This window comes from Natrix helvetica (genome assembly GCF_964273705.1).
Source record: "Natrix helvetica genome assembly, chromosome: 1".
NCBI lineage: Eukaryota > Metazoa > Chordata > Lepidosauria > Squamata > Natricidae > Natrix > Natrix helvetica.
In genome coordinates this window covers 82,666,172-82,681,687 of record NC_138548.1, presented here as the reverse complement: position 1 = coordinate 82,681,687, position 15,516 = coordinate 82,666,172, and the positions used below count along the sequence as shown (strand labels likewise).

Sequence of the window (15,516 nt, the reverse complement as noted above, 5' to 3'; positions counted from 1 at the left end):
AATTGGCTCTGATGCTTTGGCAGAACAACAATTGACCACAAAACCTCCGCCTTGTCAACAGCATACAAGGAAAATTTGTATAAGATGTTTTACAAGTGGCACCTATCCCCAACAAGAATAGCAAGAATGTCCAAGAACAAGTCGGAAAAGTGTTGGAAATGTCATCAGACACTGTATTACCATATGTGGTGGACTTGCATAGAAGCTAAATGGTACTGGACTAAAATCCACATGTGGCTGGAGAAAATTATACAAAAACACATAGACCTTAAACCAGAGATTTTTTTATTGGGAATCATACCAGAAACATATAATAAAGATCTGAAATATTTGATTGTAAATGTTTTAATGGCAGCTAGAATTGTATTTGCAAAAAATTGGAAAAACGAGAAAATACCAACGCAGGAGAAAGTTATTTGAAAAATAATGGAATGTGGGCCAGTCCCTCTGATTACTTGGGGGTGGGGATATGCTGCTGTTCTTGCTCCCACAGGACCTTTGTGGATTCTAGCATGTTGTGTCCGCCCAGCTAAGGATGTCGTGGCACCAGTCCCCGAATCCAGTTCCAGAAATGGCCAAGATGACTCTACAGATGGCACAGCAGCCAATACGATCTCGCTGTACCAGCCATCCAATGACATGTGGAGACGTGAAAAACCTGACCATCAAAACGCAGGCAGTGTTGCAACAGGAACAAGTGGAGCAGACACCCGAGAACTTATGCGCTGCCATTTTTGCAGTTTTAACTGCCAATTCCTTAGCCATCTTTTGTTTATGTTTGATTGTTAATTGCTGCCCTTTAGCAACAGCAGCTGTCATCTCACCCAAACTCTCGCTTGAGCAGCGAATGAAGGAAAACCTATGAGGGCATCTAGCTAGCATCGCACAAAATGATGTCTTTTGCTTATTTGAATTGTATGATATGGAAAATTTGCTTTCTATATGCTTGGTCCCTGTTTCCTTCCCTTTGCAATATATGTATCACAGCTTTTCGCCCTAAACCACCTCCCACCCTGCCTCAAGGTCAAGTATATGCCCTGTATAAGCAACTGCAAGGATATTCCTCTCCTGATTATGATTCTTTTACTAACCCCTCTTACAATACTTTGTCTAACAAAATAGAAAAGTGTGAGATGTAGGGATAGAGGAAAAGTTACATAAAGACATGCACAGCAAACTGCGATGGTCTCAGTAGCTGGTTACCTCTTGAGCTCACTTAATTAGATTCACCAGGCAGTACTGGGAACTATCTGGATATGTGAGACTCTACCCTGGATGGGATGTTCTTAAAGATTGACAAGGAGAATATGCCAATTGCGATGCTGTTGCTATGTTTGTATAAAAAGAATAAACTCTGCAAGAGGCGAACAGACATTTTGGATGATTTATTCCTGAGTCCTTCAATGTACCATCAATATTGTTATTCATATTAGTTTTGAAAGTATTGAGCAGAGACCTGATACATAAGATTAAAGAATTGTTGACATGAGAATTAAAAAGGAAACATACAAATTGTGGGTGTTGGTTAAAGATTTAGTCATAATTTTTGAAGATCCTTTGGAAACAAAAGAAATATTAATGGAAAACTAAAGGATTTTGGTATATTAGTTGGTTTTAGAATTAATAGCCAAAAGACAAAGAGGTTAAAATCCCCCTCATTTTAAGTCTGAAAAAAAATAAAACATTTGGTTTTTACCGTGCCAAACATTACTTGCATATTATTTCAAAATAATTATGTCAAGACATGGAATGAAATTAAGAAACACATGTTAAGATGGGAGAAATTAAAATTGTCATTATTGGGGGAAATGCATGTGATAAAAATGAACCTATTGTCTTGAATAAAGTTTTTGTTTCAAAGAATATTCATTTTGACAACTGATTCACCATTTAGGCAATGACAATAAGATATATCTAGGTTTGCATGGTAAAAGAAGCAACCAAGGATTAGATATAAAGTCTTGCAAGATTCAAAGGAATAGAAAGGATTGGAATTGCCTAATTTAAATTGTATTTTGTAGCCTGGTTAATAGAGAAGCATGTTAAGGGTGCAGGCTGAAATGCAGCACACATTTAGAGTGTCATCCCTGATGTAAACCATTTTCAGACTGTAAATAAACATACAGCCTTATAAAATAAATAGTGAATTTTTTTTAGCCCGATCTGGGCTAAATAGGATCTAGATGTGGGATCCTTGGTTGTCTCTGATCTTGGTTGCTTTCTTGCAGACTGTTTCATTACCTAGGTAACATCTTCTGTGTAGTAGATATCTAGATGCCCATTAGATGGCAGCAAAAATTTAGAGCAAGCTATTTGATATTATCTACTGGTGTTCTACGGGACGCTTGGCTCAGTGGCTAAGATGCTAAGCTTGTCGATCAGAAGGTCAGCAGTTTGACGGTTCGAATCCCTAGCACCGCGTACCGGAGTGAGCTCCCGTTACTTGTCCCAGCTTCTGCCAACCTAGCAATTTGAAAACACATTAAAAAAAACAATTAGAAAAATAGGAACCATCTTTGGTGGGAAGATAACAGAGTTCCGTGTGCCTTCGGAGTTTAGTCATGACGGCCATATGACCACAGAGACGTCTTCAAACAGTGCTGGCTCTATGGCTTTGAAACAGAGTCGGGAACGACTAGCACATATGTGTGAGGGGAACCTTTACCTTTTACTGGTGCTCTTGATTTTTGCAGCCCATTTAGCGTTAGCAAAATGTTTGGGGACAATTCCATCAGGCAGTGTGTTCTGATTTAAAGAAAACATTGCCTGTGGAGTGCCTACTGATTGTGCAGCTGTTGAAAACATGGGAAGACTACCAGATCACAGCTTGCAATTCTAGCTTAAACATACACTTAAAGGTAGCACAACTAGCCAGGCATTTGCCTGTTTGGGTAACAACTGAACAGCTTGGTTTTGTCTCCAAAAGGTGGAATCATCCTTTAAGTCAGGGCTGTCAAACCTGTGACCCATGGGCCAGATGTGCCACGCGCTTGCCATGCACATGCTCAGTCTAGCAAAGGGGGGAAAAGTTCCGATGTCATATGCCGCTGCCGTGCCGCTGCAAGTTTGATACCCCTGCTTTAAGTGGTATTCTGGAGTGGAAGCCTTGTAGAGAAATGTAAGAGGAGACCTGTGTTAGTCTATTGTAAACAAGATTCAGAAGGGGAGAGGTAATTTAAAAAACATTAGATTGTGCAGAAATGAACAGATTAATGTTGGCAATGAAAGAGAAGGGAGAATCAAAGTATTATAAGATATGGGGATGTTTTTATCAGTGGATAGAAAATCAATATAGACAAAAAGAAACAGAAAATTGAATAGTTTGGAAAAGAATACAGAATTATAGGGGAGGAGTTGAATTAAAAGGCAATTAAAATGTAATGGTAAAGGTAAGATAAAAATAGATTAAAATGACGTAGCTATTAAATATGATAACACAAAGATTGTACCCAGATGACACACTGTAAGATTAATGATGCAAGAGTGGTTATGGAAAAATTTTTAAAAAAACTTTTCAAAAAATAAAGATTCAGAAGAGGTCTAGTAGCACTTCTTCAGGCAAACATTTTGTTTCATTAAAAAGCATTTGATTTCTTTTTCTACAGTTCACAAAAGCAAAGGCCTTTTAAACAAATTTTAGTCTGACTCCTCCTAAACAAGATAGTTGCCAGCAAGCTGATTACGGTATGACAGTAGACCTTACCCTCTTAGATGAAGTAAACTGAAAATAAATAAACAATCAAGCTATCAGTTTCTATATCTTTATTGGGTTTCTTGAATTTGCACTTTAGTCACAAAGTTAAGTCCTTCAAGCTGGAGGTGATAAATTGACAATTACTATTATTGTCCTGTTGCTAGGAGCTGCAGATTCGTCAGCAGAAGACAATGTGAAGTTGCTAATCTCTGGATGATTCACAACTACTGGACTGACAAACAAAGATTAAGTGTTCAGAATATTGGTCTGATATTTTTTTTTAACTTAAAATAGAAAAGGTCATTTTAGCCTGGGGTTCACAGACTCCTTTGGAGTCCGAATAGCTTTCTAGAGGTCTGTGAACTTGGATGGAAAAAAAATAGGTTACTTTATTTTCTCTAATGTATTACTGAGAGTTTGCTTTTCATTCAAATGAATGTAGATGAACAGCCTAATTTATGACCTCCAGATGCCAAAAACTGCTAACTTTAATAAACCAAATGTATTATGTTATTATTATGTATTATTTTCTATTGTAAATTTGAACATTAATTTCCTTTGTAAAGCAATGAAAAACATTTTTCAAAGAAAGGATTCACAGGTTTTGCAAGATGCTCAAAAAGCACAAAAAGGAGAACGAACTCTGAAATACCCCAATTAGGGATAGAGTATATTAACGGAGAAACTTTGTTCAGTTTAAATCTTTGCATTTTGCATTTTATTTCAATGAGAGAATACCTTTTATCAGATCTGGGGCTTTTTTGGAATTTGAACTCTCAAAATGGTTGCCATATTTGTTTGAATTATGGTTCAAGGACCTCCTACCAGCAAGTATCCCAAAGGTGCTTTTCCAAAAGGCAATCTGGACTTTGTTTTTCCTTGAAGACCTTTCACGTCTCATCCCAGAAGCCTCTGAACTGAAGATGCATCTTGTATGAGAAGCAAAATGTTTTCAAGGAAAAAACCCCAAGAAAGTCCAGTTACCTTTCGGGAAAATCACCTTTGGGACAACATTGACCTAGGTAATTGACCATCTCCATAGACAAGCATAGCCCTGGATTAAAAGAGGGAAGTATGGCTTCCAAACACCTAATGCATTTCCGTAGCTGAAGATGGGCTTGGACAGGAACTTCCTTCTCCACAATGCCAGGCCAGCACTTCAGCCCCTGTGGTGTGTGTTATTTGCAGAAGCCATGTGACAGAGATTGTTCCCAATTACAAGCTTAACTTTTCCTGGTCCGCTTCACCATATGATCCACAGCAGCCTTTCCCAATCAGATGCCTCTGGGACCTGGACTTCATGCTGTCTATGGATTCTGGAAATGGAAGACCAACGCCATCCGATCAGTACCAAGATTGCAGAAGGCTGCTTTGGTATAAAACAGTCACAGACTTGAAGTAATTGACACTGTAATCTGAATAGGTTGCCCTTGAGGCCCATAATTTTGATAGATAAATTTTGGGAAACTGGTTGTAAATTGCTTTCTGGAATCCATCCATCCATCCATCCATCCATCCATCCATCCATTTATCCGTCCCTCTCAATTCCTGGCAAATAGATGGGGAAGAGGTAGTGACAGATTTTATTTTCCTGGCTCCAAGATCACCACAGATGGGGACTGCAGCCAAGAAATTAAGACACTTGCTCTTGGGGTGGAAAGCTATGGCAAATCTATACAGCATACTAAAAGGCAGAGGCATCACCCTGCCAACAAAAGTGTGTACAGTCAAGGCTATGGTTTCCCCAGTTGCAATGTATGCCTGTGAAGGTTGGACCATAAGGAAGGCTGAGTGCCAAAAAATTGAGGCCTTTGAACTATGGTGCTGGAGAAGACTCCTGCGAGTCCTTTGGACTGCAAGGTGATCAAACTGGTCAGTCCTAGAGGATATCAACCCTGACTGCTCTTTAGAAGGCCAGGTCCTGAAGATGAAATTCAATGAGAAGGACGGAGTCACTGGCGAAGTGTACAATGCTGGGAAATATTGAGGGCAAAAGAAGAAGGGAACGAGAATGAGGTGGCTGGATGGAGTCACTAAAGCAGTAGGCGTGAGCTTAAATGGGATCCAGAGAATGGTAGAGGACAGAAAGACCTGGAGGAATGTTGTCCATGGGATCGTACTGGGTTGGACACGACTTTGCAACTAACAACGACTATCTATCCTCTTGCTAGCACTTCTAAGATCTACTTAGAAGGGAACACAGAAGATGCCTTCTCTTGTATTACTCCTAAACCAGGGGTCCCCAACCCCTGGTCCATGGACTGGCACTGGGCTACCAATGTCCAAAAGATTGGGGGCCACAATCCTAAGCTATAGAATACAATTCCTTTTGATTTCAAGAAAGACATTAAAATGTCCATCATTAACCTGGCCTTTCTGTCTGACAAAATTGATAGTTGATTTAAAATTTATATTAATTTTTGGAATCTTAAAGTTGGAAGATGCCATTTAGTTCCCTATGTCCAATCTCCATTTGGGGCATATACATATTTAAATGAAGGCTATGCTGATAGATGGCTATCTACTCTCTGCCTAAAACATCTAGTGAAGGGAACCGACCCACCCCTTCCCTGAAAAGTTGGTTCTTCTGTTGACCTGTCCTTACTGTTCAGACTTATTCACTTAAGTTTTGGTTGCAATTTCTCCCTTTCTGTAATATTAACCCATATTTTACACTCTCAAACGAGAGAGGACCCATTTCAACAAACATTTATATGAAGACTTACAGTACTTGAATCTGTTTTTCAAACATTTGTGAGCAATGACAACACACTCAAATTCCCTATACATTTTTGGGTATATACGATTATATAAGGGAATAAAAAGGGACATGTTGGCTCAGTGGCTAAGACACTGAGCTTGTCAATCAGAAAAGTCGGCAGTTTGGCGGTCCGAATCCCTAGTGCCACGTAACGGAGTGAGCTCCGGTTACTTGTCCCAGCTTTTGCCAACCTAGCAGTTCAAAAGCACGTAAAAATGCAATTATAAAAATAAGAACCACCTTTGGTGAGAAGGTAACAGTGTTCCATGCGCTTCAGCGCTTAGTCATACCGGCCACATGACCATGGAGATGTCTTCGGACAGCACTGGCTCTTCGGACAGCACTGGTTCATGGAGATGAGCACTGCCCCCTAGAGTCGGGAATGACTAGCACATATGTGCAAGGGGAACCTTTACCTTTACCTTAAGGGAATAAAGCCATTCAGATGGACCCATTTAAGAGGGTAATAAGTAATACATGGTAATAGTGCACTGAAAGACATATATTTGATAATTTACCAGTTTTGAGACATGATGGTTCCTTTTGGATTTACTTCTTTGAATGTCTCAGTTTATTGGAGGCTAACATTTCACTTCCCACCAAGATTTGGAGGTCAGAGGTTTCTAAGGACTGCAAAAATGGATTGAAGATGGATGTAGTTCAGTAAAGAAAGTAAAAAGTGTTTATTGTACAGTCCCTGAATACTGAAAACCAGTTCATCAAAAACACACATTCCACCCTGAAAAGGTTTTTTAAAAATATAATAATTTAGGAAAGACCAGATTCACCGATTTGGAGAAAGGCATGTCAGTCAAAGACAATCTCTCAAATGTATGTAGCAGTGACAAATATTCCCTTCCTGGCTTTCTCTAGTTATTTGGACCAAGGAAGATCCCTGGATTGAAGCTTATAGGGAGAATTAATACTTGGAATTCTCTCAAAGAGCCACACCCACCGCTTGCAGGTGTGAAACCAACAGGCCGGGAGGAAAATAGGACAGGCAACAAGTGGTTGTTTCTATGAATCATAGCCCTTGCCCAGCTGTTGGGCACAGTTGGCAATCAAATACCCACTTGACCCAGAATAGCTTTTTTATTTATTTTTTATTTGCCACACATCCTCTTTGGTGGCAGCTGCTGGCATATTTGTGATCCAAACCGATATTCATGAAATATTATTGCACAGGCTGAAAGAAAACAAAGATGCAGCTGCCATGACCTCCAGCTGGCTGGAGAAGACGCCCTACTCATGCATTTTAAAATACTCTGGTGCAGCTTGACAGTTTCTACTTTATAACTACAGGATTACGAAGTGGCCATGAAGGTTTATTCCCACCTCCCCCCTAACCTCCCAGGGTTAACCCTAACCCTGAAAAAAACAAGCAAGGTTACTTTCAGCAAATGTTTGGTAGTCCAAAGTGTTAGATATTCCCAACCCCTGTTGAAACATGTAACTCTTCCCCCCACCCCGGCGATGTGTTCCGCAGTGTGGGAGCCAGCATTACGATTCCCAGAATTCTCCTCTGGCATGGCCACCGACAACAACAGGTTGTATACGGAAGAAGGCTGCTGCGCGTCCCCGTTGGAGCAATTCCAGTCTTTTTTTTTTTATGCCGATCCTTTCAGGCATTCTGGTGCCCCTCCATCCACCTACGCTCTGGATGACGCGCAGGCGTGTCTAAATCTCGATGCAAAGGGCATTTCTTAATAGTTTGCGTCTCTGCCCGGAGGGAACATTCAGGATATTAACCAAAGCTGCATATATAATCGAAGGGACAGGAGGACGCCAGGCTGTGACCTGGATCGCAATGCATTTAGTTCCTTCTGAATGACGCCTTGATCTGTTCATTAGAAATGCTGGAATCTTATGTGGAAGGTTCGATTCCATTTCTGAAAATATGAAATAAATGCCCAGATCTCAATGCGTTTGGCTGTCGTCTAAACCGCAGGAGAGAGTCCTTCTCGCCTCCAAGGCTACGGTGCACCTGCAGAGACGCTGCCACATGATCGAGAAATGTGTGTAATTCTAGGTGCCGGAATTCCCCGCCCCTTTCCCCGCACCCCACTCATCGTAACTCCGGGTTATCCGAAAAGGCGTTTTTTTTGTTTTTTGTCCCTGGTTCCGCTAAGCTACAGTGTGGCGGCTTACTTGGTCTGGCTCACGGAATCTGGATCACAAGTCTGAGAAATCCAGGAGCGCAGAGGGTCACCTAGCTAACCACGGTTTATTCTGCACGCGCGTAGTTCACCGCAAGGTGCGACCACGAGGCCCCGGGTTTTTTTTTTTTGGAGCAATAGCCTTACCGCGAAATATCCACGCATGTAAGGGAATCAGAAACTCCCGTGTTAGACGCCTAACCCAGGAGAAGCGAAAACGCAGCTGCGAACAAATACTGGGAAAACCCGATTGATCCAAAGGAAGCAAGCAAAAGAGCGGGGAGTGGGGGGGGGGGAATGGACGGAGGTCCCGCCGGCATTTGTGGACACCCGATCGGCAGGATTTTAAGTCAACGTGGAAAATAAGGCGTGTCGTTCAACCTCCTCCCCACCCCACCCCCCCGGGCTCCAGGTTACGAGCGGAGTTGCTGGGCTGCCTTTGCTTTCGGGCCAGCAAGGGTTAAAAACGTGGAAGGCGTCTCTGGGCTGCCCCAGAGGTTGGCCCTTGCCGCCGCCGCCGCCTCCTCCTCCTCCTCCCGAGCGGACTGAAAGCAGCTGGGGCTGAGAATCGTAGCCAAGCGGAGCCGAAGCCACCTCGACTCGCGTTGTTTTCTGCGCCCGCGAGGCTAGCCAGGGCGCTTTCATTGCACGGAGGGGCTTCGGTCTCAGGTAACGCCGGGCGTCATTGCTGCTGCCCCTGCGGGGACGGCGATTCCGGGCTGCGGGATTGCGGGACTTCGTGGTTTTGCGGGATGGGAAGGTGCGAGGACAGACGGGGTCCGGGAAGGGGGGCTTGCCTGCCCTTGCTGGCCGCCGCTTCCTTTAAGAGTGGGGGGCTCATCTGGACCGAGGGAGTATCTCCCCTTCAGTTTCCTCCCAAGGATCTTCCGTCGCGTTTGATTTTTCCCTACGTCTTCCCTCTGTTAAAATCCCCTCCTCCACTTATTATTATAAATTTCGTGTCTGAGGATTCTCACATGACGGTGGATCTTTTTCTTTCTTTCTTTCTTTCCCTGAGCAGAGTTTTTTCCGCCAGGTTTTTTTTTTTTTTTTGCTGCGGTCTGAAGGCATCCAAGGATCGTGCAGGGCAATGATTTATGTTTCGAAGGGACTGGGAATGAGAGAGGAGGGGGAGAAGGGCCAGCTTGACTACTGATTTTTTTTTTAAAAAAAAATCCGGGGGCCTCTTCTCGGGTCTCTCTTGGTCCTTTCCTATTCCCGAAGATCCGAAGCTCGATTCTTTATAATGTATTAGGTAGGGCAATGGACTGTTTCTTCAAGGAAGAAGGGAAGGAGGTAGGAGGAAGAGAAAAGTCCCCCCTCCCCGAATAGTTTTGAGGCTGTGTTGTTTTGGCTCTGCTTCTGCTTCTCTGGACAATACTGGCAAGACAAGTAGAAGTTCAGTAGGTGAAGACTGTTCCGGGCATTAGGGGCATTGCTAGGAAATGGTTCCACTTGAGAAAGGAAGGGATTTTCCAGGTTTGGCACCGGTTTGAAGAAGGACTGGTGGGAACCCCCCTCCTACGGCAACTGGTGGTTCCTTTTACACTAAAGCTCTTCCTTGACTAGCAATAGCCTTTGGAAGCTGTCTGGCTGTTACTCAGGGTGTAAGAAGGGAATGGGTTCAGTGACTGGCAGAAAAGCTCTCCCAGAAAAGCAAGCAAACCCCCCCCCCCTTCTCTTTGCTATGTGAGCACGAAGGCTGAAGTCCAGCAAATTGCCAAATTGCTGAACCCAAAGTGTTGGCTTGTTGCTTTCTCCAGCGGTGAATGAAAAGCAAGCAAGTCAGTTTTGAGGCCATTGAATGTTAAACAGGCTTTTGAACTTCACACCCTCCTTCTGAAGATAAAACAGCTGATTGAGTGAGTGAGAGGGAAACCACTATTAAGGAACAAGGTGCTCCTTTTTTACTGCCAACTGAGAAGGTAGGGAGATTCCCTCTGCCCAAGGCTGGAAATTCCCAGGTTTCTCTCTCTACTCCTGGCTGAGCAAGTAGGGAGGCAAACAATAGTTGTGTTTACTTGTTCACTCTCTGGTGCATCTCAGTATGGAGAATGACTTCTGCATTCTGTAGCCATCTCATCCTGCTTATACCCTCTCTAGGCAGGGCATTTTAGAGGCTTGGTCATCACAGAAATAGCCATCTGGCCTCTTGGAACTGTGTGCTAAGCTCAAATTGTCCAGCCCTTCTTATTATTGCTTGAAAAGGTGAGTCATCAGGTAGAATGCTCAGTTTAACATGGAGGGAGAGTGAGCCACTAAGCAACCTATCTTTCCCGTCATTTTCTACTAAGCTCCTTTTTTACTTCCTTGTCTAAAGAGAAAGACTGAGCATGCAGATATTCCAGTTTTCCCAACTTGGTAACCTGGTGTTATGTCAGATACTAATTACTCATCATTCAACAGGGATGATTGGTGTTTTAGCGCAGCACACCTGGAAAGCACTGCATTGGGGAAAGAATGGGAGAGGGGAGAGGGAAAGTGAGGTAAGCAAATGCTGAACAATGGTAGTATTGCTTCCTCAAGTCCTACTGAGAAGGTCAGAGAAGAAGGACTGAGCAAATATATAGATGTGACAGCTCTCTTTTTGAAAGAGCAGCTGTTTTGCTCACTGTCCTATCACTTTGAATAATACAATAGGAAAGATTTGGACCTCTGGGTAGAGTATCTTCTGCTATCTTAGAACACAAGATAATAAGGTTGGAAGGGGCCTTGGAGGTCTTCTACCAGTGAGAAAATGGTTGTTTCTTTAGCGGCCAACCTTTTGTGTTTTGTTGCCTGCCAGGTTCACAGAAGCTAAATCAGGGTTGCTTGATTCACTGAAGTTTCCAATTCATAAAACCAGAGATCAAGATATCAAAACCATGCTACTATAGTTGATAAAAATTAAATCAAAAGTAAGCAATCTCCTTATATAGTGTCACACAACATGTGAACACTGTGAGATAGGATTCCCATATGCTAAGATTAAGTTAGTTTAGCTGTTTTTTTTAAGGCCGCCTCAATGGTTTGTGTATAAATAAAATTATTACTACACATTATGGTTAAAATAAAGGATGGTTTAATATTTAAAACAGCTGCCATGTGGCAGGAAGTTCCAAGTATTTCGAGTAAGAGGTAATAAATGAGAAAATGAATCTGGAGGGCCAAATCTACATGCTACACTGCCCAGAATAAAGCAAATGAAGTGTACAACAGAGGCTGTTTCCTTCTTGGCTCTACACCTAACCTGCCATATTGGGCCTGCAAAGTTCTGAACAACTTTGATTCCACTGATGCTGGAAACTATTTGTTGCCATCTAGAGGTCTTCTACATTTTTGCTTTGTTTGTTGAATCACTTCATTTTTTGTCTTCAGAAAACTGGAGGATCTTGGAAAACTGGCTGGGCAAGGGAAATTCCAAGGTTTGATGAAAGGTCTTGTTCTTGCTTTCTTTTTCAACTTCCACCTTTTTGGGGGGGGATGGGGGTGGAGGAAGAGAGAGAAGTAACTACAATAGATCACTTTGCCAGTTGCCTCTTTCTCTTTCAGGCTAAAAGCATACCCATTTGATTAAATGTTTGCTGTCCTGTATGGATAGGCCCTCAGGAGTGTATATGTGTGTGTGTGGAAAGAGTTAGTGGGTTACTTTGCCGTAAATTGCAATTACACTTAGACTTACATACCACTTCACAGTGCTTTACAGCCCTCTCTAAGCGGTTTACAGAGTCAGCATATTGTCCCCAACAATCTGGATCCTCATTTTACCCACCTCAGAAGGATGGAAGGCTGAGTCAACCTTGAGCCTGGTGAGATTAGATCTGTCAAACTGCTAACAGCCAGTTATCAGCAGAAGTAGCCTGGAGTACTGTACTCTAACCACTATGCCACCGTGGCTGTTGATAAAGTTGGCAAATACAGTCAATCTTCAAATTGTCAGCTGATGGTATTGGTTCCAGTTCATAAGACACAAATTCCATAATAGTTGGTTGTTAAGAGTCTGAGGATATTTGGAGGGGTTTTTTTTAGATATAGGGGCAGGGTTGGGGGATTGTATGTAATCAGTCAAAGAGGAAAAATAAACAAAAGGGCCTGGCCTTGAAACTATATTACCAAAAAACCCTTAGATGTGACACAGAAGATATATATTGAGGCATGCATCCTTGAATATCTCCACCTGCCCCTATCTTCCAAACTTGTCTCAGCTAGTGGTGCCTCCTGGTAATAATTGAATTTGTCTGCTAATCATATTTTGCTAATGAAGTGGCCTAATGTACATGAAGTATTTGACCTAGGTATTTGTGTGCCATTTGTAATTTGGAGGTATGAAGAAATTGAGGCTCTCCAAAATTGGGTCTCATATATAGAGATTTGTTAGGGGCTTCTTAGGGAAATTGGAATGCAACAGCAGCACTCTTCTCATTGGTTTCTAGGACAGAACTTTGTTATGGTCATTATTTATCACAACAACTGAAGGAGCGGTTTATAAAGTCCCAACAAAGGCAGCTTTCTCAAGTGAAGTTTCACTTGTTCAGAGTGATAAAACAAGTTAATTCCAGCGAATAATTGTATGAGTTGGTATGTTTTGTAGTCAAATATATTATTCTCCTGACCAAATTGGAGTCACCTCTAAGATTTTCCTGATCCTTCTTGATCGAAATGTTGGTGATTAGGTTCTTAATGGAATATAGTCCTACGTAACTATAGCTCAGTCATTGTGTTGATGTAACTGGGGATCTTTTTCAAGTTGCTTAGGAGAGTTATCTTGTTATGTTTAAAATTTAGGATAAAATTGAATTTTTTGCTAATAGAAAAATAGGCCAGGAATACTTTAAATATATAAATAAATGGATTATTCTGCAAGGAATGAGAAGAATTGGCAGATGCTATTAAGAAATTAGTATTTACTTCCTAAAATATAATTTGTCTTCCTAACTCTAAAATCTGTTATTTCCCCTCCTGCTCTCATCCTGTGGAATACAAGTCAGCTAATGAGGTATAGTGGTTAAGGTATTGGATTTGATGTCAGACCTGGAAGCCACCTTTGCATCCCTGATTTATCTGATGCATGCCCAATTGGGCCATGTGATGGACAGGTGGGTGCTGGGCAGGGACTTGGACCTTCAGTTGGATGGGGAACACCTGGAAACTTTCAGATTTGGGTTTTCCCAGATGTGCCAATAGAATATCTCTAGTAAAATCGGGACCTTGAGGAATATCAAGCCTCGGAGTCTTCTTTCATTGGGGGTGTTACTTGGAACCCCGACATTAACCCAAATCCATATAATCCCCCCTCTCAATTTTCCACAGCATTAAATTTGGCAGGCCGGAAGGCCCAATGCAAAATATGGCTTCCAGGCCTGACATTGAACTCTAGTTCAAGTTTGCTCTCATGTATGGAAGCTCATTGGGTGATTTTTGGCCCTGACATTGTTTCTCAGACCAACTTACCTCACAGGATTGTTGTTAGGATAAAGTGAAATGAAAGGCCTTTATAGGTGGCCTTGAAATCCTGGAGAAACATGGGATATAAATCTAGTAAATCATAGCAACCTAGATGATGGGTGTGGATGCTCTCAGAATACTTTAATGTGGAAAATGGTGCCTTGAAGAAGTGAAGCATCCTTGCCTAGAATTTTACATGCTTCAGTAGAAATAATACTTTCCCCTGTAGATTTGGATCACCACATGCAAATTACATGCTTTCATTTGGTAACTCTTGAATTTACTAACTAAACCGTTCATCTCTTCCATTTACAATGGCTTCCATTTGTGGGTGCATTTACATTTTCTGCACAAAAAATTCTACCTCGCTGTCTCAGATTATAGGGACAAGAACTAAATTGTATGCCATGAGTATGAGGTTGGCTTGAACGTTTTGCCTTTTGTTTTGTTGCTATTGTAGTCTTGGATGCTTCTTGGCTGGGCATACTGATATGCCAAATAGCCATAACACTGAAATAGAAACTTCAGGAACTAATGGCTTGCAATTTTATGGATGAACTTAGGCCAAGCTTGGAAGGTTAAAAAAAAACAAAACCCCAAGTAATTTTCTGAAACTGTACATGCAAAGGGCTCATTAACATGCAAGGCAGAAACTATCTTTCTGTAAAACCTCATAAAAATATAAGCATTCTCAGCTGACCCATTCCAGAGAAGTTGGTTTGTAATCCTTCAAATTATATACAGACGATATAAAGGGGTGACTCAGAGGCAGTTCTTACATGAAAACCAATCGCTATAGAAGCAGGTCTGCCTCATCAGAAAGGAAAATAAATCCTTGTTTTTCTTGAGCATTTCATATATAGCATAGGACAATTGTTACCCTGTGGGTCCTTCCACAGGGTAACAGTTGGGGCTACAACTTCTATAGTAGCATCATCTTGCCAAAAGATATATGAGGAATTTTAATGTTAACAGACATGCTAGACAAGTTTGTGTTACAGTCAGATACTTGATTATTGCATACCCATGTACTTTTCTCTGTAGCAATCTAAATATTTCAAGTTAGTAAGAAAATGTTTATTCGTGCAATGAACAGTAAAGCAGTCATTACTGAGTGACTCCAGACTTAGGTTTTTTTTTTTGATATTGTGACCTAACCAAACTGCAAATAATATCCTATCTAACTGAACTTCTCAGTTTTGGTGTAAAATATAAATCCTGGTGGAAGAAGTGGATCTGCATAGTGCAGCAGTCTATGACATAGCAGCAGCATTTTAAACAAGGATGACAAATAACACTGCAGTTATGTTAAATGTAGGCTTAAGCTGATCTAATATCCCAAAGCTAGAATCTAAGACTGAGTTGAATTGCAGATTGTTTAAACTATGACTTATATCAAAATAGAGGAAAAACCCCTCCATATCCTTTCACCAGCTAGTTTAGCAGGCTAAGGCATCAAACTACAAACCAGGACACCTTGA

The 15,516-nt window shown here is 41.6% G+C and overlaps 1 protein-coding gene across 1 annotated transcript in view; it reads left to right on the top strand.

The window, feature by feature from the left end:
- The first annotated feature begins 8,995 nt into the window (after nucleotides 1–8,995).
- The window catches only part of CD82 (CD82 molecule), an 82,396-nt gene continuing 75,875 nt past the window's right edge, over nucleotides 8,996–15,516 (top strand). The window contains exon 1 of the mRNA XM_081939821.1: nucleotides 8,996–9,280. The gene's annotated coding sequence lies outside the window, so the exon portion shown is untranslated. The remainder of the gene's footprint in view (nucleotides 9,281–15,516) is intronic.